Source organism: Crocodylus porosus, unplaced genomic scaffold (assembly GCF_001723895.1).
Source record: "Crocodylus porosus isolate Cpor-Errol unplaced genomic scaffold, CroPor_comp1, whole genome shotgun sequence".
In the NCBI taxonomy this organism is placed as follows: Eukaryota; Metazoa; Chordata; order Crocodylia; family Crocodylidae; genus Crocodylus; species Crocodylus porosus.
In genome coordinates this window covers 37,414,566-37,437,140 of record NW_017728912.1, presented here as the reverse complement: position 1 = coordinate 37,437,140, position 22,575 = coordinate 37,414,566, and the positions used below count along the sequence as shown (strand labels likewise).

The following is a 22,575-nucleotide window of genomic DNA, read 5'->3' as shown; positions in this document are numbered from 1 at the left end:
TGGAGTTTTTCCTTCAGTTCCCAACCCCCCCCTTCCCTCTCTCATTAGGGAGACAAGGAAGGCTGGCAGCCGTACTTATTCAAAGGACAACTATTGATGGGAGCTAACAGCTATTGATAATGCATTTTTAATAATATTTCTAACAGCTCCTCCTTCTGTCATCTGCCACCACTAAGAACAGTCTAGCTTAGGATCAGGCAAAGTTTGGTCCACAGGCCAGATCTGGCCAGCAGTGAACTCCATTTCCCAGCAGCCCCTGTCCACATAGCTGGGCCAGTCTCCATGGAGACCCCAGCCTATGTGCTGTGATAGTGCAAGGCTGGGGTAGCTGTGGAGCTGCTAGGATCTTGTGGCAGGGCCAGCTTGGTCTGGGGCCAGGGCACAGCTACAATCTGCCTCCTGCATGCTCCAAGCAGAGGCATGCAGCCAGTGGAGCATGGCTGTGCCCTGGCTTGGGACCAGGCTGTCACAGCTGCAAGGAGCCAGGGCAGAGCTGTGATCTGCCACCTGCATGTTCCAGGCAGGGGCATACAGGCAGCACATTGTGGCTCTGCCATGTCTCCTTGCAGTGGTGACAGCGTGATCCCAAGCCAGGGCAGTGGCACAATCCGCTGCCTGCACACCCCTGCCTGGAGCATGCAGGTGGTAGATCGTGGCTCTGCCTTGGCCCTGGACCAAGCTGCTCATGCCACAAGTTCCCAGTGGTTCTGGAGCAGCCCCCTGCCCTGCCCTGCCATGTGCCCTGCCATCGTGGTATCACAGAGCAGTGGTTGGGGTCTCCATGGAGACCAGCCCCAGCCAGGCAGGGAGGGGCTGCTAGGAAATGGAGTCCAGCTTCTGGCTGGTTCTGCCATGTTGCCCACCCCTGGTCTAGCTCCATCTTGTTTTGAACCCTGCTTGAGGTAGTTAAAGGCTGCTATCAAATCCCTCCTCAGTCTTCTCTTGTGCAAACTAAATAAGCCCAGTTCCCTCAGCCTCTCCTCATAATTTACATTCCCCAGCACCCTAACCATTTCCTTTGCCCTTGGCTGGATTCTCTCCAACTTGTCCCTAACTTTTTTCAAGTGGGGAGCCCAAAACTGGACACACTACTCCAGATGTGGCCTCACCAGTGCAGGATAGAGGAAAATAATTACTTCCCTTGATCTGTTGGAAATACTCCCACTGATGCAGTCCAGTATGCTCTTAGCCTTCTTGCCATTGAAGGCAAACTGTTGACTCATATCCAGCTTATTTTCCCCTGTAACTCCCAGGTCCTTTTCTGCAGAGCTGCTGCTTAGCCAGTTGGTCCCAAGCATATAGTGGTACGTGAGATTCTTTCATCCTAAGTGCAGGGCTTTACACTTGTGCTTGTTGAATCTACTGAATTTACAGTGGAAGTGGAGTGTGAAGGAGCTCCTTTAATCTTGTAGGTTTACCTGCATACCGCTTACCCTGTTGCTGACTGAACGGCCCCAGTGGCCCTGCTCTGCTTGTTGCTGACCAGCCACGAGGCAAAAACCATGCCATATTTAAACCATGGTTTTTTCCTCCCTTCCAGTCAGGAGTGAGCAGCAGAGCCCCTCTGCCAATCAGCAGGAGGAGGGGGGCACACAGGTGTACCTGAAAGATTAAAGGAGCTGCCGTGCATCCCACTTCTGAACTGAATTTGGTAGATCCCTGCCCATGAGATTTCTTTTGGCCCAGTCCTCCAATTTGTCTAGGTCATTCTGAATCCTAGCCCTACTGTCCAGCATATCTACTACACCCTGCAGCTTGGTGTCATCCATGAACTTGCTTAGGGTGTAATCCATCCCATCTTCCAGGTCATTAATTAAGATGTTGAACAAAACCAGCCCCAGGGCCAATCCCGGGGGCACCCCTCTTGATACTGCCTGCCAACTAGATATCGAGCTATTGTTTGCTACCCATTGAGCACAGCGATCCAGCCCACTTTCTATCCACCTTGCAGTCCATTCATCCAACCTGTACTTCCTTAGCTTACCTGCGAGCATGCTGTGGGTGACTGTATCAAAAGCCTTGCTAAAGTCAAGGTATATCACATCCACTGCTTTCCCCACATTAAGAGAGCAGGTCATCTCATCATAGAAGGCAATCAGGTAGGTCAGGCATGACTTGCCCTTGGTGAATTCATGCTGACTGTTCCTGATCACCTTCTTCTCCTCCAAGTGCTTAAAAATGGATTCCTTGAGGACTTGCTTCATGATTTTTCCAGGACCTGAGGTGAGGCTGAGTGGTCTGTAGTTTCCCAGATCTTTCTTTTCCCCTTTCTTAAAGATGAATGCTATATTTGCCCTTTTCCAATTGTCCGGGACCTTTCCTGGTTGCTACCAGTTTTTGAAGATAATGGCCAGTGGCTTTGCAATCACATTGGCCAACTCCCTCAACATCCTTGGGTGCATCCTGTCCAGTCCCATGGACTTGTAGCAAGAAACCCTTTTGTCTGCCCCCCTCTCAAATGTGAAGTTCCGCCATATGGCAAAAGCCCTTCTTTTAGTATTTGCCCTCTTTTGGGGATGCTTTCTCTTTTCTACCTTTCCTTCCTTCCTCTCTCTTTTTCTTTTATCATATATCATTATTATTTTTATATAAGGTGTATTTGTAGTGCAAATAGAGCTTGTAGATGCTTTTACAAATGTACTTTAAGTTTAGAAGTAAGTTGTACCATGTAACAATGTTAGCAAGAGCAGGAATCCCTGTATGGAGCAGATCCCTGAATGAATCATGGTTGATTGTGTAACATAGTAGCTAGTCTGGATAAGTATGTTAATGTGTGGCAATTAACACCTACAAAATCAGAGACCAAGGAGAAGAAAAAATCAATAAAAAGCCAGGAATTCTCAGAAACTTCATTGTTAAAGGTACAGAAGCCCCTGTTTGAACTAATCAACACTGGAAACAGACCCTTGGGGCTGAAATACCCCCTGATCAACCACTTCCAGAGCTCTATTAATCATGGCAGGGAATCAATCAAAATTTATCAACAGACTCCTGAGACTGCACGTATGTATGGATGTGACCCCTGGGGCTGACAGCTGCCATCCAGCAGATACCAAGAGGGATGTCCCTTGAGGTCAACAACCCCGGGATTGGGTAAGTCCAAGAATTGAGGAGTCACCAAAATCTGCCAGAGAGGGATAAAAGGCAGCAAAGAATGACCCCCAATGGCTCCCTCTTTGACCTGACCAGCACCCTTCCTGTCCAGCCAGAAGGACCAGCTGGCGACCCCCTTCTGTAGCAACATCACTGAAAGAAGCCTCGACTGGCCATCAACAGTGGACTCCAGTGCTTGGGGATAGGTATATCTTGACACCAGTGCTTAGTGTTCAGAGCTAGCTACTGCGAGTGTGTGCGTGTGCATGAACGTGTATGTGTTTAAGCGGATCAGCACCAAGGTTTATGGTCTGACTTTTGCATCCGTTCAATAAACTAAAATTTTATGATGATCCTGTGAGTTGATGCTTTGTAGCTAACAGACTTGTATATGACCAGCTTTTCTAAATAGCCCCTAGCCTGTTTTTTTTTTACACTGTTGGCTGTTCACCTCCTCCCCAGACTGTGCTGACAGGTGCAGTAGCCTGGGAGCTGACCTTGCCTTTGAAGACTGAAGTGAAAAAGGCATTATGTACTTCTGCCTTTTCCTCATCATCTGTCACTAGATTGCCTCCACCGTTAAGTAAAGGACCCACACTTCCCCTGATCTTCGTCTTATTGCTGACATACTTGTAAAAACCCTTCTTGTTACCCTTCACATCCCTTGCCAATTGTGCTTTGGCCTTCCTGATTTCATCCCTGCATACCCAAGCAATGCTCTTATACTCCTCTCTAGTTGTTTGTTCCACTTCTTGTAAGGTTCCTTTTTGTGTTTTAGCTCACTGAAGTGTTCCCTGGTACGTCAAGCTGCTCTTCTGCCATACTTGCTAGTCTTTCTGCACATCGGGATGGTTTGTTCCTCCACCAGGTCCCTGGTTGGTCTAACACTTGCACCAGGAAGTTGTCTCCAAATCTCTCCAAAGACTTCCTAGACTGCCTGCTTCCTAATGCACTGCTGTATTGCCCTTCCAGAAGATGTCAGGCTGATTGAAGTCTCTGATTAGAACCAGGGCCTATGATGTGGAAGCTTCAACTAGCTGTTGGAAGAATGTGTCATCTACCTCGGCCTCCTGGTCTGGTGGCCTATAGCAGACAACCACCACAACAACATTCTTGTTGCTCTTCCCACTAACCCTAACCTCAAGACTTTCAATAGGCCTATCTCCAGTTTCATACTGGAGCTCTGAGCAATCATACAGCTCTTTTACATAGAGTACAGCTCCTCTTCCTCTTCTCCCCTGCCTGCCCTTCCTTAACTACTTGTACCCATCCATGACAGTACTCCAGTCACATGAGCTCTCCCACCAAACCTCTGTTATTCCAATCATGTCATAGTTCCTTGACTGAGCAAGGACTTCCAATTCTTCCTGCTTTTTTCCCAGGCTCGGTGTATTCATGTACAGAAACCTGAGGTAACTAGCCAATTGCCCTACTTTTTGAAGAGGAATAAGGAAGCTTCCCCTGTTGCCCCCTCCTCCATGTGCTTCCTCCAGGTCTCCTGCTTCCTCACTTATCTCAGGGCTGTTATCTCCATCCCCTGGTGAACCTAGTTTAAAGCCCTCCTTGCTAGGTTAGCAAGCCTGTATGCAAAGATGCTCTTCCCTTTCTTCATAAGGGGGATCACGTCTCTTCCTAGCAATCCTTCTTGGAACAATGTCCCATCCCAGCCTCCCATATGGGGACTGGGCTCTGGGCCCAGTATTGCCCATACACACCAGAATTAGGCCCCAGGGCCCAATGCCCCCATCCAACCCTGCACCCTGGCTGGCACCCAATCCAACATAGGGGCTCCCCATGGGTCTGGAAACTTGGTATCAGGGGAGTGACTCCACCACCAAATTTTTGGATCCCGGGGAAGCCCCACAGAGAAGATGATATGGTACCATGGGCCAAGTCTGGTCCATGAGCCAGAAGTAGAGCACTCCTGCTCTTGTTCTTTCCAGCTCAGTGCTCTTCTTCTGGTATCTACTACTGCCACCTTTTGGGACAGGCATGAGTGGATTCAGGAGGGGTGCTCTGGTGCACTTGCACCATCCTTTGATTCCTGGTCTACCCAAAGTTTAAAACCAGCTGTCTGGCAGTAGCAGTACCATTTTTAGTTAAGAAGTGCTTGACTAAAATGGAGTGGAGTGACTTTACTTCATGGCTCATTATAATCCACCTGATCCCTTCTAAACTCTGCATTCCACAGGTGTTAACAACCCTCTTTTCTCTGAAATGGTCTTGATGTTCCACCAGTCAAGTTATCCTTTGTCCCACAGTTCTACTGTCTGTTAGCTGTTCCTGTTTCACAGCTATGCAGATGGCTTTTAACTTATTCCAATTAAGTTATATATGTTTTTGCTTCAATCAAACAGAATAATACAGCCCTAGAATCCTATTGTATTAGTAAAGCTTCTAGTTTATTTCTACCTGGAGAAAAATATGTGCTATTTTATGTGTGATAATACACCTCACCATATTCACCCCCTTTTCAAAATTCTAAATCCACCCTTGGAGGCAGAATACTGAGATATGGCACTTCTCAAGTTATTATCTTATCTGTAAGATAACAACACATATTTTAACTGGCTAAGGAACCATTAGTGAATGAAACTTTGATTTGAAAACTGACCAGAAAAAGGAAAAGTGAAACAATAAGAAGTGAGAGTTTTGAAGGGGGAAAATATAAATGGGGATAGGAGTCCCAAAGGGAAGGTGGAGAGAATTTTCTTTTTATTTATGGCCCTGTGTGATGGTGCCAGGGAGATATATATCCTCCTTTTTTCCCCCATGTAAATCTTTGGGACCCATACCCACTCAGTGGCCTTCTAATGATGGTTCTGCCGTACAGAGTCAATAGATCTGCTACAGTCTAGCAAATCTGGGCCTTTTATCTTGGATAATAAGGACTCATGCTTTAACATCCACAGATCTTTGACAGATTCACTGATGTTTGCTGGTCCACCAAGGGGCATGTATTTTACTTTCTTGGTATCCAGCATATTCTATACAGTATAACAATTCTGTACAACACTTTAAATCCCCAGCAGAGGACGCTGTGTGACATAGGAAGATTCTATTGTCTTGACATGAAAACTCATGCTTTTATCTATTTTGTGGTCCCAGATTTTGTGCCTTCTGCTTCTTTTTTTTCATAGTTGGTTGTCATGCCCTGTTGTTATTCCAGAAGTTCAGAAATGCAATCAGAGCTGAAGTTTCCTAACACCAAGACAAAGTGTTCCTCAACAGGAAATAAAACTCTTGATTGGCTTATTTGACATCGAGGGACAGGAAACCCAACATTGTGCTCACCAATTTCACTGTCAAGGACAGAAAGCAAATGACAGATGCCAAGTCCAAAGAGAAATCATTAAGGCCTTAATTTCTGTAGTTCAAAAAACTATGCATATCATTAGACACTGGAAATTCAGGAGACCTCTTCAGAATAGTGCACCTTTTGATTTGCAGATCTGGTTCTGGGTAGGTATATATGCTTTTGGTAAATATGTCCAATATCTCTCAAATTCCTAAGTTTTATCATAGATCTCTTCACTGCTAGCTGCTCTGCTTCTTAATTCTGTCCCTAGCATTTCCTGCTATTTCTGTACTAGATAGGACATCTGTGTCTGATAAGAAGTAAAATACTAGCATGAGGTACAAAACCATCTGAAACTGTATTGTCCTAACAAACCCCTGTTGTACTTATTTGTGTTTGAAACAATACATTTGTCCTGCATTTCTCATTTCCTGCTGCATGTTGTGTCATCTGCTCAGAAGGGGTTGCAAGTATTTTGCGTCAATAAAGAAGGAGGCCTGTCACATGATAGCTTTTCTGGTGCTGAGTGACCCAGAGTGGATGACATGTTACAACCAGAAATGCAGTGTGGCATTTATTTCAGTTCACTGAGAGGTAAACCACATCACAGAAGTGTGTTGCAAACCTTATGCATATTTCCATACAGCCACATCCTACCAATAGAATGAAAGCTATTTTTATTTACATGGTAATCTCTGTTCAGTTAAGATTTAATGTAATAGTTACTCTTCATTCCCTTATACTCAGGTCCATTTGCAATGCAACTATGCAGCCATGCAAGCAGCCATGTAATTGTAGATAATTTTAAAATTAGGTTGCATAATTTTGAATAAACGCAGGGCCCAGGTTTTATTCAGAAAATGTTTCTGTCTCATTTAATTGTGATGATAATCCTCAAAATGTTCCAAAATCAGCAATCAACCAAAGAAAGAAAAAGGTGAGAAAGCTGAGAAAGTTTCATGCTCATCTTTGGCAGTCCTTCATAGTTGAGGGCGATTGTCTTCCATGATTGCTTGTCTCTTTGTTTCTGAAGATGGTTGATAAGCATAGGCAGCAAAAGGCGGGGCTGCTAACAGGGCTTAGCCCCCACAAATGCAGGCAGCGGTAGGGCTGCAAGGCAGTCCGGCTGTGGGCTTCCAGCAGCTGCAGCAGGGGTGGGGAAGGGTGCACAAGCAGTGGAGAGAAAGGCAGTAGGGCTGGGGCAGCCTGGGCTTGGAGCAGGCACCGAGCTACAAGCAGCTCATCTGGAAGGTGCAGCTCCTGCTGCTACACGCAGCCCAGGAGGCACGGGGTGTGTGTGCCCCCAGATCTGCGTGGGGCAGGGCAGGCTGCCACTGTGGGCTGGGGTTGGGTCTGCGCCGGGCTTTTCCCAACAGGCGGGTGGGCTGGGCCAGGCAGTATCAGTGCTGAGAGGAGAAGGCTGTGGGTGACCCAGCACTAATACTGAACATTGCTAATTTTCATCTTTCTAGATGTCCTGGCATTGTGTTGCTTAAATAGGCCTTCAGATAATAAATACTAAAGATAACATACACCTAAGTGTTTACACTGCAAGTAATATCTCTTCAAAAGATCTGTGAAAATATGCTGTTGGGAGGAATATTGCAGTAACAAGGCAGTTGTGATCAATATCTGTGTAAGATCCTGTTAATTACCATCTTCACCCATTTAGCCTCAGGGTCTATGCAGACTTGCTAGGTATTCTTTAATGTTGCTCAGGCATTGAATTGACACTTTGTTCAGAATAATGTTAATATATTGAGAAAATGAAATAAAAACTTCCAAGAGTAGACTAAATATGACTTCTAGGCCTCCTTTTTTACATGCATTGGCTTCACTGAAGTGGCACAAGTCTAAATAACTGCATAATTTGGCCTGGTGGTTCATTTTCAGGAGGCTTCATTTTGTCCATGCCTAAATGATACCTAGGCACTAACTCTGATCTAACTTGGCTGTTTTTTCACAGGGATATCACTGTGGCTTCCTTGATGTTACTCCTCATTCACATTGGGGTGCATGACAGCAGAATTAGCATCTCAGACAAAAAGATCCAAGTCACAGAAATTTATGTTCAATGTTACTCATGTATCTATTGTATTGCAGAAATACCTGTGCATGCCTGATATGGAGACTCTCTCTCTAAGGATGTGCAGATGTGTAAGATCATATTCTGCATCCTAACCACGGTGATTACAAAATGTGGTAAAAGTCCAGATATCTCTGTTCCTTCCTTTGGTGTTTCCATACAGCAAGACCAAAGAGACTACCTGGCCAAATGCCACATAGCTCTCTAGAAGGAATAGACTGACATTTTAGTATCACTTCACTGTGTATGACCCATGTAACATACAGCCACCCTGTACTTAGAGTAACTCAATATGCAATCACTGGGGAATACAGAGATTTGTTTTTTTTCACCTATGCTCAAGTGCCAGGAGGAATTCTTTAGCTACATAACTCCCTTTGACATGCAGGTATGTCAGCTGGTTGGTCAGTGCTATCTCATCCCCAAACACATAGGAAGTGATGTGCTAGGACCAAGAGTGAGCTGGAATAAGTTCATCAATCATGTTTCCTCATAACCTAGCAACTAGCATTATGATTCTCTTTTGGTACCTGGATTACAGATGTGTCAGTAAGTTGGCTACTGATAAAAGAGGCAAGAGGCAGGTCTATAGCTGCTCTTTTATTGTTTATACCCCCAAACCACAAGATACACCTCTATCTCAGTGAACTTTTGGGTACTTCTGGAAACACAATAAATTCTCATCAATACCACCTGGAAAGACTCAGGAAGGAGAAGGAAAATGACATTCAGGTCAGCAGGTCTTCCTGGATTTGCTGAATCCTCCATTATTCCCTCTAGTTTATACCCTGGGGTTTTTATATGTGGCTCTCTCTCACAAGCATTCTCTAATTGGTTTATTTACATTTTCTTTGTCTCACTAAGATTTAGGGAACAGCACTAAACCAATTCATTCATAGCGTTGTAAAGGATCAGTTAGCTAGAATTTATATCCCTGTGAAAATTACAGGTGGATGAAGGGAAGACTTACTCTCTTAACCATTTTGAAAAATTACTTACTATCTTCCTGTTATCTTTTTCCCTTATTTTATAGTTTCCTGGGATAAGACTGACTTTGCTTTTACTACTTTTCTAAGGAGCTTAACAAAAATCTATTATAATAGAACTATGCCTAATACATTAATTATGTCAATTAGTATTGTTGGCATTCTTATGCAAGAACTATAATATACTATGTTTGGACCATTGTCTTAAGGCTTTCTTATATGTTGTTTCTAGCTAGGCGTTTTGTTCTGTCTAATTTGACCCCACCAATGGTTTAGCCAGACATATTAATTTCTTCATTTTACTCACCAAACGTGTTGTAATATCTGAAGCAGTTCATTTTGTGATCATTAAAGAACATGCTTAAACCACACTTCTGCAGCCAAGTTGAATGCTCTTCCCCCACCCTTCAATGGCCAAAGCTGGCAACAAGTTAATAGGTTAATGTAGCCTGTGGCTGCATAACGCTTTCATAACGCTTTCAGCCTTCTATAGTCTGGATGACACTTCAGCAGTTTTCATGTGTGCTACAGATCTCAGAAGCCTCAGGGTGGAAACAGATGTCATCTGACTTCTCATATGTATTGCCTTAAAAATGTTTAAAGTAGCACATACACTGAGCAAATAGAGGTCCTTACCCTTTGTTGCACCATATGACAGAAAAAAATCAGTGGCATAACAAAAGGTTATTTCAGCAGATGTATATTAGTTTGTGGCACTTTCCCTGATCAACCAGCCCCATGGGGCTGGCTGGGCAGGGAAAACCCCACTTTCCCCACTGCCCCAGACCTGTGACATGGGTGTGAGGAAGTAGAAAGATCACATGGCCCCTTGTCCCACACTGTCAAGGTGTGTTTTGCCCAGTGAAGTGGATCAGCTATGCTGTCACACATTGGGGCACAGCTGAATCACTCCATTAGGCAAGGTTTATTTCTAGCCTCAGTGATCAGGGAAATCACTGGCAGTACAAAGAATCCTAAACTCCTGGTGGATTCACCAGATCTGCTGTATCTAGATTCTGAAGACTGAGAAGCTGGCAAAAGCAGACAGCTACACTTCTTATCTCCTAAGCATGTAGGGCTGGAATTCCATATGACAGATGCCCTCTTGTAAAGCTCCAGTCTAGTGGAATATAGGAGCTCTATCAGTTAAGTACCTTCTGCGGAAATGAACTCCTGCTCCTCCAAAACAGTTTGTTCTCAGGTAATGGCATGTGCCAAGAGGTCTGCAGAACTCCTAGAATGGTAGGAAAGCAGAATAGCTAGGAGGAGAATGGCTATCTATAGGTTAAAAGAGGGCTTCATTCTTTAAGGCTGTTAATTGTGGCTCTCATAAGGCATATATCCAGCTGGCTACTGCTTTGTAAAATCCTCTGTTTCCGCTTACATAGCTTCCAGCGTGTCACATTGTGAGCCTTTGGGGATGATTTCCACATTGGCCAAGTGCTTTGCTGACAGTAAGCCTGGGGCAGATTAAAGATATTTACTGACACCATAGTTCTTCACCCGGAATCAGCTCTATGAAGGAAGGAAAGAGGGGAATAGTGATAAATAAGGGACTTAACTAAGTTATATGAATACAACCAGTATCAGTGCTATAAAAAGAGTAAGGAAGGGATACAAATGCCATGCTTCCAGGTTTACACCAGTCTCTGATGAATAGGCAATTAAAATAATCCATTATGAGGCAAGTGGGCGCATTGACACATGCCCTTTAATGTGAATTAGCCTATTTTAGTGCATATTAAATTGTCACAAAAAAGTCTGCTTTCACTAATGTGTGTTAAAATAGGTTAATGTGCCTTTTTCTACTACCTGACAGTGGAGGTACTAAATTTAATGCACATTAGCAAACACTCATTAATGAACATGTAGATGCACCCTCCGAATGCTAGATCTGCCAACCCTGGGGATTATGCCCCACTCTTTGAGGTATCCAGCACTACCAGAGACAATACACTAACTTTCTTGAAAATTTACAAACCCTAATTTACAAACCCTAATTACCACAGTCTTCCTGTGCCCAGATGAGCAAAGATGTGAGGTATGTGGTGCTGCAGACCCACCTGAGGCACCAGACACCACACATGCAGTCATTCCTCATGCTGCTACTTTGCAGGGGGGGCAACTCCAAGAGATCCTGTGGTCAAAAAAACTCACACCAAAAAAAAAAAAGCAGGGCGGCATATGTGGCAGCAGTGTACACCACAAAACTGGAGCCTGGCTGACTGGAGCCACGTCCCAGCTTCTGGCCAGGCTTCCTGACATGGCTGCAGCCCTTAGAGCCCCCCAGGACCCCAGGTAAGGCTACTGGGACCAGCATAGTGCTGGCCCCACTCTCCCTACCTGACCCAGGATAACCTACTGCATGCCAGAGTATGTGTGGCACGAGTATTCCTCAATATAAATATGAGGAACTGGAAGTGTTAGAACAGTCAACATTAGGACTAAACTGGCATAGCAGAGACTTAGGGAGGTAATTCATGTGACTGCAATATTGATATAGGAAGGTACAGCTTGTTCAAGAACAGAAAAGGGGAAAAAGGAAAGGTTTCACTTCTGTGTCAAGGAGGCACACACTTTGTGCTGAAAACCAGTTTGGTATTGGAGACAGACCTGTTAAAAGTATCTGAGTAAAGAAAAAGGAGACAAGAACAAGGGGGATGTTATGGTGGGGGGTTACCATAGAACATCAAAGAAAGATCAACTGAGTGAGGTTATCTGGGTGAAATGTCAGCCAAGAAAAATGCAGGACTTGGTGGCTGTGAAGGATGTTACTCAGACATCTGTTGAGGCAGTAATAAAGCAGGAAACATAATTCAACAAGGTTTGGAAAGTCTCCAGGCCAGCCTTCTAAAGCAAAAAGTGGAGAATGCAGTGAAAGGAGTTTTTCTAGATTTGAGTCTGGCTAAAAGGGCCTGGTTGAGACTGAAAGTGGAAGGCAATTTGGAGACAGGGATCATGAAACAATTAAATTCATGTTTATTAGAAGGGAAAAGAGAGAAACAAGAAGCAATGGATTTCATAAAAGCAGGCTTCGGTGAATTGGGAGCTTTTGTAGATAAGAACCTATGAGGAGCAAGTCTAAGCAATAAGTTCAGGAAAGTTGACAATTTCTTATTGAAACATTATTAAGGGCATAAGTACAAATGATCCCAATACATAGGCAAGCTAGAGAGTGTAGTAGGAGACCAACTTAACTAGGTTATAAGATCTTAGGGCACTTTGACACGTGGTCTGGAGGTGGCGGGGGAAGGGCTGTACTTTAATTAAAATGGCTTGGAGAGCACTGTAATTAAAGCACCACATCTCATCAGCATCCCCATGCTTAAAAATGGTGGCAGGGTGCTTGAACTAAAGCTTATTCAATGAGCTTTTGTTCAAGCCCCACCACTGTCATTTTTAAGTGCGGGGATGCTGATACACATGAGACACATGAGGCTGCTGGAGCGCTGTAATTACTACACTCCAGCAGACTCAATTAATCAAGTCTGCTCCAACACACTATAATTACAGCACGTTGGAGCAGCCTCCGTGCTTGTGTACAGGCATCCTTAATAACTTGAAATTGAAGAAGAAATCATACAAAAAGTAGAAAATAGGTCAAATGACCAGGGATCCCATGTCAGCCAGGATCAACCAGGGTGCTGCAGAACCTGGGGTGCCTGGAGATCCTTGCAAGGGTGTTGCAGGGTGCCACACAATGTTTGCACTGTTAGGTGTACAAATGTGATTCACAAGATAAACCTAGAGACTTCAAATTGTAGTTCAGAATATCAAAAACATTCTGACTTGATGTGGTCTTTCTGAGTTTTTTGCAACTGAAAAATTGCTATACTATTTTTCTGAAAACTAAGAGCTGGCCCTGAGTCTAATGCCTTCAGTCTAAAAATGCTGATAACCACTGTCCTACATCACTGCAAAATCTTCTGCAGCCTCAGCAGAAGGGAGGGAGAAATAGTTATTTTGGGGGCTTTCTTCCTATTGCCCCTGCTGTCATGGATGAAGGATGTCCAGCAGATTCACCACAAAGATGAAGTAGGTCCAGCAGATTAACACTGCCTGCAAACAGATTTGAAAATTGGTTCCTTTTACTAGTTAATTTGGCTAGGAGTTGAGTTGAAGGTTCTGTGTCTCTTCTGTGATGGCTAAAATTGCTAACACTGAAAGCAAGGTGAGGTGCAGCTTGATGTGTCTACGGCCTGTTTCTGAGCTCATTTGCACCAGTGGCTGTGTATACACATGTGCTTAACTGCAGCGTAGACTAAATAGCTGTGGAGTAAAGTATCACCATCTACACATGCTACATTATTAGGCCAAAGTAAACTAATTAACACTGCAGTAAAACAATACTATGCTGGGGTAATTTACTACAATTAAACACATGTGTAGATGCTGACCATGGGCATAAATTGCACCCAGTCAGACCAGCCAGCCAGGGGCTATGCTCCTGCTTACCACCTAGCTCCACATGAGCCAGCCCGTCCTTGCCCGACACTGCCACCCAGAGGCTGGGAAGTTGCACATGTAGGTGTTGCACCTGGGAGTAGTTTTCTTTGGCTGAAACTGCTTCACATTCATTGCATGTGTAGATGCACCAGTGTAAATCAGGAATAATTTCACCAAAGTCAGAGGAGATTCACTAGTTTAAGAACAGTGTGGACCCATAGGTTTTAAGGCTGCAGTCTCTGCCTGCATTGGGTATGATCTGTTGCTTTACACAGTGTGTGCATGCTTTAAGCAGATCAGTATATCTGGAAATTAGACACTCCATTATACCATAAATATTATAAAATACACTGAAAGGAGAGACACTCTCAAAGTACTCTGAGTTGTGTACCAGGAGAGAAACCCACAAGACTAAGCAGCAGGAAGGATAACACCATTGTGATGTCTATGGCCCTTGTTTCTTGCCTAGCTTATGGTAAACCATTACTTCTGTTCAACTTTACAGGGTCTCCAAACCCACATGAAAACTCTGACTTTGTTATGCTATTGACATCACAATTTCCCTCTGTTCTACCTCCTTCCATAAACAGGGGAAAATAAATGGAGAGAAGGTTTTAGGTTAGACAGAGACTATGGTAACCATTTATAAAGGCTTACATGACAGCAATAAATTGGCTTTGTACTGCTTGCTAATGATATGATGAAAGAGAATGAGCTTTGAGCTGTTATTTACTGAGGGGCTAAACATTATAAATCTAATCTTATTTCATTGGTGTTATTCAGGAATAAATGCACTGTAGCCAGTGGAATTACATTGATTTAAATTGGTATAAGTGAGAAGAGAATCAGGCTTCACAAAAGAGTAGATGTATTGCAAGAAAATACCAGAAAAAAATAAAGGTTACCCCTACCCACACCCTGAGCTTTCTCCCAGATGTGATGGAATGTCAAAGGAGTGAGTTAATAAAATATTTGATCATTTGTTTTTTGCCATTTTCTTTCCATGCATGTCCTCTAGTGCTGAAGTGCCAAATTTAACTCACCTCCAGTAAAAATCATGTGGAAAATTAAAATTTTAATTTAATAGGATTCAGAAACCACTAGATTATCAGATTAAGAACACAATACTGCAGCAATTTAATGCATATTCTTAATTATAAACAGGAATTTTAGTGGAATTTTAGTCCCAGTGGATTACTTGGTATGTAAATTTAAATACAAGTATAAATTTGGGCACAACATCTCAGAAACTCAGTCACAGAGCAGAACCCCATTGTGCTGGGCCCTGTACAAACTCAGATCAAAGAGAAAGTTACTGCCCTAAACAGCTAACAAAGTAAGTGCAAAGCAAGGGACAGACTTTGTGGATAATATATATACCAATAACAAGACTCTGGCAAAGTCAAGATAAACTGTAGGTTTTCAATACCTTGGAATATCAGGTCCTGGTTCAGCACATACTTAGCTTTGAGCAGGTCAGCCAGCAAAGAACCAACATCCCTTGACATTAAAGGCAGTTCAACATACGCTTAAGCATTTTGCTGACTTGGATTCTAAGGGCCTTGTTACGTGTTACACTGCTGCATTGAAGTTGATAGTTTAATGCTCATTTGCAGTCACACCTTTAATTTGAGTGGCACATCTGTGGGCTGGGGCTGGGTTATGCAGATTAAGATATAATCCTGCCCTGGAGTGGTATAATTTTGAATCGCATAATGAGTGTTTTAAGCCCCTTAAAGGTATTAAGTGCAGACGATCCAAAGGTTAATACAGGGGTGAGCAATTATTTCAGCTGGAGGGCTACTTACTGAGTTATGGTAAATTGTCCAGGTCTGAACACATAAGATATTTTTGTAAATAAATTTTTGATAAAAAGTATATAATATACTAAAAACCAAACATCTACTGTAACATATTTTAATTTTATTTCAAAAAATATTTTTTGTCCTGATTTATGGTTTTTTGAGTGATATATATAGAGACTATTGCATAATAGCTCAAAATAAAGTTTTACTCTTATATATTGTGTGGAGGGGCTAGGGATGTGCTTTGGGGTGGAGTGTGTAGAGGGGTGGGTATATGTGTAAGGGTGGGTGCCTGGGTTTGTTTAGGGGGGTGTGTGGGGGAGTGGGTGGGGGGGGTTAGGTGTGGGGTGTGCATGGGGGAGGGTGTGTGGGGTTTGTGTTTGGAGAAGTGGGTGTGTGGTGGTAGCTGTGGGATATGTGTGAGGAGGGGTAGGTGTGTAGGTTGGGTGCAAGTGTGGGGGTAGCATGTGTATATGTGGGGGAGTTGCCCACATGCTAGGTCCCAGACTTAGCTGGGGTAGGGGTGGGTAGGGAGGGAGAGGGGCAGGGGCTCGTGCAGCAGACTTCATCTGGATGGTGCAGGTACAGGTGAGATCCACCCACATTCCCCCCAGTCCAGCCTATGGCTGCTCCTGCAGCACTCTGCATGTGGCAGAGCCCTCCTTGCTCCTACCATAGGCAGCCTGCACCATGATCCTGTACTGTGCCTGTCAGACAGCACTCCCCCGGCCCTTGTCCTGGGCCCAGCCCCAGCCCCAGCCCCAGTCAGCATGCACAGCTTCCTGGAGGGGCTGCTGCCACAGCCACCCAGATACTGCTGAGCTTCCACTACCTCTAGTGGCTCCTTCTCCTTTTCCTCTGGCCCGTATTGTGCTATTCCAGGGAGGAGGTAACACAGGGAAGTGGTGGGGATGCGTGCTGGGCGGCAAATGCCCAGCCAGATCAGCTGGACATTTCCTGCAACCGGACAGTTCCTGCTCTAGTATGTCAGGCTCTAGCTCCAACTGCCTACCACCCACTCTGCCCACATCACATGTTGAGCAGCCACCCTGTACTACCTGCTGGCCAGAGCAGCACAGCAGGAGCAAGAGGAGGAGGAGGAACCACTGGAGGTGGCAGGAGCCAAGCAGTATCCAGACAGCTGCAGCCAGACTGGGAACAGCCCTGCCAGGAATCTGTGCACACTAGCTAGTGCCAGGAACATTAGCAGGCATGGGTGGAAGCGCAGTGCAGGCTGTCCTGGGGAACAGTGGGCTGGCTTGGCTCCATGTGAAGCACTGTAGGGGCAGCTGCAGGCTGGATACAATCAATTGGTGGGTGCATGCCCATGGGCTAGATCCAGTCAGTTGATGGGCCAGATCTGGCCTGCAGGCCATATTTTGCCCACCCCTGGGTTAAGAGCTCCAGGAGCTGTTCAAAATTAACATGTAACAAAGCCCTATGAAGCTTGCCCAGTGCTACCAGGGAAGGCTGTGGTACAACTAGGAACTGAGGCCAGCCCTACCCAGTCCACTCTAGTGTCTTATTTACATAAACATGCTTCTTATTGTTTATGACATGCTATATCCAGTCAACACTGGCTTAATACAAGTTTTGCAAATCCCAAAGGATTTCTGGTTGCAGTAAGTATTACAAAAGTAGCTTCCTCTGAAATTTGTTGGGCTTCAGCACAAAATCTAACTCTAAACATGCTTTTGATTTAGCTGTCTCTCTTTTACCCCTATTCTTTCTTTCCAACCCCCAGACACACAGAGATATCCATGCCAGCTTTATGCTCTGGTGTATTGCTGCATTCTTGAATATGGCTAAAATCATTATTCACAAAGCAATCTTGAAGCCAGTTTGCCATTTTATTCAGTTATATCTCAGCCTTTTGTGGGTGGCAGACTGTACAGCATGCTTGCATGTCCCTATCACGGCACCTGAGAAATAGCACTTCTGATGCATCTTCAAACACATAGAATGGGTCTTTCTTTCAACCCCTTTTCCCTTTATTATCTGATGACCCTAAAAGCAACACCAGTGGGAGTCTTGTACTCCTGGTAGGGTCACTCATGGCGACAAGGTCAAAGGTGAGGTATCAGAGGAAGAGCAGTGCAACACAACACAAAGACCTCAATGGTGGAGTAGGCAGCTGCAAAGGAGCATGAAGCTGCAAAGGAGCTGGAAGAATAACCCATTGCCTTGAATCTCCCTGCCACTGGACACAGGTTTCTCTTCTGCATAGATCTATGTGGATGTTGACGCACAATGGACTCCTCACATGAAACATATCACATGCAGGCTTCTCCCACTGGTCCAACATCTACCACAGTAACCAATACCCAGAACTTCTACCAAGTCCTGCAACGGCGGACAAGTAGCGACAGGGACAGGCAAAGTGATTGTTGGGGCTCCGTCATCATGGATCCACATGCAGGCAGCAGTCACGTGATGGTTGCTTCACCCTTGGTATGGGACAGGGAATTGATTTGGCAGCTATGATCGTGAGTGAGCAGTCTTTTTTAGGATTCCCTGTGCTCACCCCACATGAGGAGGGGGCTAGAAAAGATGCCCCAAGCATAGATTGTCCTATTTTACCTTACCCAACTGGATAGCCGCTTCCAGGGGGATCACTCTAATTGCAGTTGAAACACAAACATGTCCTTTGTTTGCATCCTGGAATGTACAGGCCCCATTAGATGACCCAAACGGTGACAGACCTGAATGTGCACCAGCTATTATCACCTAAGAACCTCCACAATATAACATCAATATGACTGCTCTCAGCAAGACCAGAAGCGCAGATGAAAGCCAACTGAAGAAGGGAGGTGGCTATACGTTCTTCTGGAAAAGGAAACCTGTGAACAACAAGCAAAATATATTTGGTTTCACCATTAAGAACCAGATTTTCAGCTGAATGACCAAATGCCCTGTTGGCATTAATGAGTGCTAAATGACTCTCCACCTCCACCTGAGCAACAATTCATTTGCTACCATCATCAGTGCATATACCTCAACACCTGATGCTGAGGGAGAACAGAAAGAACAGTTACATGCTGATTTTGATAAAATCCTGATAATCATAGGAAAAAAGTACAAGATCATTCTCCTTGGAGGCTTCAGTGCAAGAGTTGGCTGGGACTTTGACATGTGGAGGGGTACCAGTGGAAAGGAAGGAGTGGGCAAGGCCAATTCCAATGTAAACGTACAGAACATGACCTTGTCATTAATAACTATCTTCAGATAACATGACAGGTACAAAACAACATGGCAACACCCCCACTCAAAATAATCATACCTCCTTGACTATGTCATTGTAAGAGCTGATCTAAACAATTTCCATACCACATGTGTTGTCAGAACAGCTGATGACTGCTGGACTGGATCAACATTTAGTGAGATCAATCACATCCATCAGGGTTGCACTGAAACACCAAAAGCAACCAAAATCAATCCAAGGACAGTTCAAGATCAAATATCTTCAGACCCCTAGACACCAGGGGTGTGCAAAGCAGACAGTATTTGATTCGGATTCAGATTTGGCCTGATTCACGGGAGAGCGATTCAATTCACTGATTCGGATCACTGTCCTGATTCAATTCGGCTAAATCTGAAGATTTGATTCTGATTTGGAGAATCAACAATTTGGCCATAGACACAGCTTTATATGTTTTTTCTACATACCTCAAGGTACCAGACACAGCTGAGATGATGGGGTGGATAGAGTGTCCCATGGGAGCATGGGGGGCTCCCCCGCATGCTCAGCAGCAGACCTGGAAATGGACTAGTACTTCCAGTTCACTTCCTGGTCTGCTGCTAAGCATGTGGGCCCCATCCCCCTTAACCTGGCTCAATGATCGGCCACGGGGGCACCCTAGGTGCCCCCCCAGACTCAAGAGGTACCAGTCACTGGGCTGCATGCTCAGCTGTTGACCCAGAAGTGGGCCAGAAGTATTTCTGCTCCGCTTCTGGGTCCACCACTGAGAGCATGGGGGGCCCCCCCCTGCACTCCCATGGGATGCTTCATCTGTTCCACCATTTTAGCATTCACGAGCCACACCCAGTAACTTGAGGTACATAGAAAAAAAACCACATAAAGCTGGGTCTATGGCCGAATTGTTGTATCTCTCCAAATTGAATCGGAGGTTTCTGATTTGATTTGGAGACACTAATGGGTCTCCTGATTTGATTTGGATTTGGAAAAAAAACACAGAACTGGAAGGAAAGGAAACCAAGAACAAGAAACCTGAGATCCAACCCCCTCTTTAAACACCACCTGTGCCATCTCCCAGTCTGCAACTCTAGGATTGGCTTTAGCCAGCAGCAGACTTGTATACAGCTTGTTACCCGACTTGTGGGAATAATCATCCCCAAAATGTGAGGGATCGCCAAACATTATACTACTCTGAAAGGTAGGATGGATGATATACCAGTAAATATAATTCTTGTACCTGGGGCCTTCAGATTAGAAATTGTATGTAAAGGGATGACATTCTTTGATGAGGGGTGCAGTACTTCCTTCTAATAATCTTAGGAAGATTAAAATGGTAGATACCTGTGCCCAAGGCTGATGAGCTGAATAATAAAGCTTTTCTACAATAAATTCCTTTTTCAGCCTGTTAGATCCAAGACAACATGGTAGTTTAGCTTAAGAAGTGTAACTGACACTTGCATACAACACAGTGCTACTACCACGAACTATTGCTATCATGGAGCAGCTCTAACATATAGCAGTATATGCCAAAGATGCCCATCTGTTTCAAGGGTATTAAAGCAAGCAGACTTACAGTACAAACTGCATGGATTATCATTTTGATTTGTAGGGTATCTGAACTTGTATGTCTAGCGTGGTTTTCTGAAAATACTCTGCAGAAAGTCACTTAAATGTAGCCAGGGTGATACTGCACTTTAATAAGTGTTTAGACGCAAAAGAGTTTGTACTCGAGCATGTATATGCCCTGAAGATTGCGGTCTATATAAACAAATGTGGTTTTTCCTACACTTCTCTTCCACTTCCTTCAGAGCCATTACATTTCTTCCAGCAGTGAAGAACTTTCATGGCCCTAACCCCACAAAAATGTACAAGTGCTTAACTTTCAGTGGGACTACTTGGGCTTGTTTCATTTGCTTCACTTTGAGCACTTGAGGCAGCAGCTTAAAGTGGCACACCAATCTTTCTAAAATCCGTTTTCAAGATGGAAAAACAAAACAATATATATTTTAAATTCACATGAGTGCAGTTTTATGCAGATTAAAAAAAATGTACCCATGAAAAAGCCCACCACAGGGTATGATTTATCCACAGAATTTATTTTCCCAGATATTTGTTTAGCAACACATTCACTTAAAGAGATTATTCAACATACTTGAATGTGGAAACATTTAGTTTCATTATCATTGCATTATTACATAAATATTATATTTTAGTACAGCAGAAGTAGGAACATCTCTATACCAAATGACAGTATGCCATACAAAGAAGACATAGAATGTCTAAGGCTCTTCAGAACATTACTGTTCTTAAACCTCCAGTATAAATACCAAGTATTTAACTTTAAAAAACACAAATGTTCTTTTTATGAAATGATCAAATACTAGTGAATAATAATAATAATAATAACAATAATAACAACAATAACAACAACAACAACAAAAAACAAAAAAACAGTTACACATTCACGTGGGTCACCTAAATACAGTAAGGCAAGATTAGATTGTGAAAAAACTTAGGAGCAATGGCCATCTTAATGCAGCCCATGATTAAAGACTATACAAAACAACAATAATGATAGCTTGCAAAATAGACTAGCAGTCAGACAAACAAGCCTGTGCCCCCAAGGAATGGGTTCACAAGGCAACAGATTTTAGGACTGCAGTGTATTACTGTGCTTGCTCCAATTCTTTGCAACACTGAAGAAAAACAAAACAAACAAAAAAAAAAAAACTTATGCCCCTACATGCAAGTGCAAAGTGCTGGCCAGCAGCAGGATCTGAAAATCTAGTGGTTTGCCCATTTACAGTGTGAAAGGCACCGGTTCCCAGTATCAGCCCTCAAGACCTGCAAGGATCAGACACCCCAAAGTAAGGAAACATCTACAAGAGACAGCAGATTAGTAAATCAGTCTTCTCCTGTGCCACTACTGCTCCTGATCAATCCTAGTGACAGGCTGAGTATTTATGGAGAACAAGGTCAGAGATTTCTTCAGCTGTTTGAAGTGCATCAAGATACAAGGCATGTGCCCAACAGCAATACCCCGGGGGCAGACGGATTAAATACTTAGAATTGTTAATAAATACATAGGTAAGAACAGGTTGCAATAAATAGGAGCATTACGCCAGGGCTTGGAGAGGTGGATCAGGCCCCTGCCAAGCAGCAAGTCACCATGGCAGTTTTCTGGTATCAGGTCTTCCTCCCAACAGATGGGCTCAGGTGTAGCTACTTCTTTGCTTCTACCTCTTCCCTCACAGCATGGCAGACCCCCTGAAGGAGTGAAAGCCCATGTCACAAGGGCAGTCCTGCACCCCTTGCCTCCAGGGGCTCACTTGGCTTCCCCCACACCTCACACCCGGGGGCAGGAAACACTGCCCGGTCCCGACTTTTGGGTGACTGGTGCTTAAGTTTGCCCCATGTGCAACTCAGCACACAGCCCGGAGGGCTGGGGCTCCTGGCACGGACCTACCGTTGGAGGATCTTGCTGATGATGAGCTGGACCCAGGGCGCCGCGGGGCTGAGGCAGAGCTTGCGGCCGTCCTTCAAGGTGGCGCTGCGGGAGAGAGGGCAGAGGTGAGCGCGGGCGGGCCGGGCCGGGCCGGGCCAGGCCGGGCCGGGGAAGGGGGCGGCACTTACATGACTTCAGGCACGGGGCAGTGCGGCCCCTC

At 44.5% G+C, this 22,575-nt stretch overlaps 2 long non-coding RNA genes across 2 annotated transcripts in view; one reads left to right on the top strand and one right to left on the bottom strand.

The window, feature by feature from the left end:
- LOC109309508 overlaps nucleotides 1–21,607 on the top strand; it is a 26,252-nt gene extending 4,645 nt beyond the window's left edge. The window contains exon 3 of the long non-coding RNA XR_002100933.1: nucleotides 21,450–21,607. This is a non-coding gene — a long non-coding RNA (uncharacterized LOC109309508). The remainder of the gene's footprint in view (nucleotides 1–21,449) is intronic.
- A 33-nt stretch (nucleotides 21,608–21,640) lies between these two features.
- LOC109309509 lies at nucleotides 21,641–22,575 on the bottom strand. Its single transcript, XR_002100934.1, has 3 exons — nucleotides 22,544–22,575; nucleotides 22,377–22,460; nucleotides 21,641–22,177 (listed from the first exon to the last, which is right to left on the bottom strand). It is a non-coding gene; the product is annotated as an uncharacterized LOC109309509 (long non-coding RNA).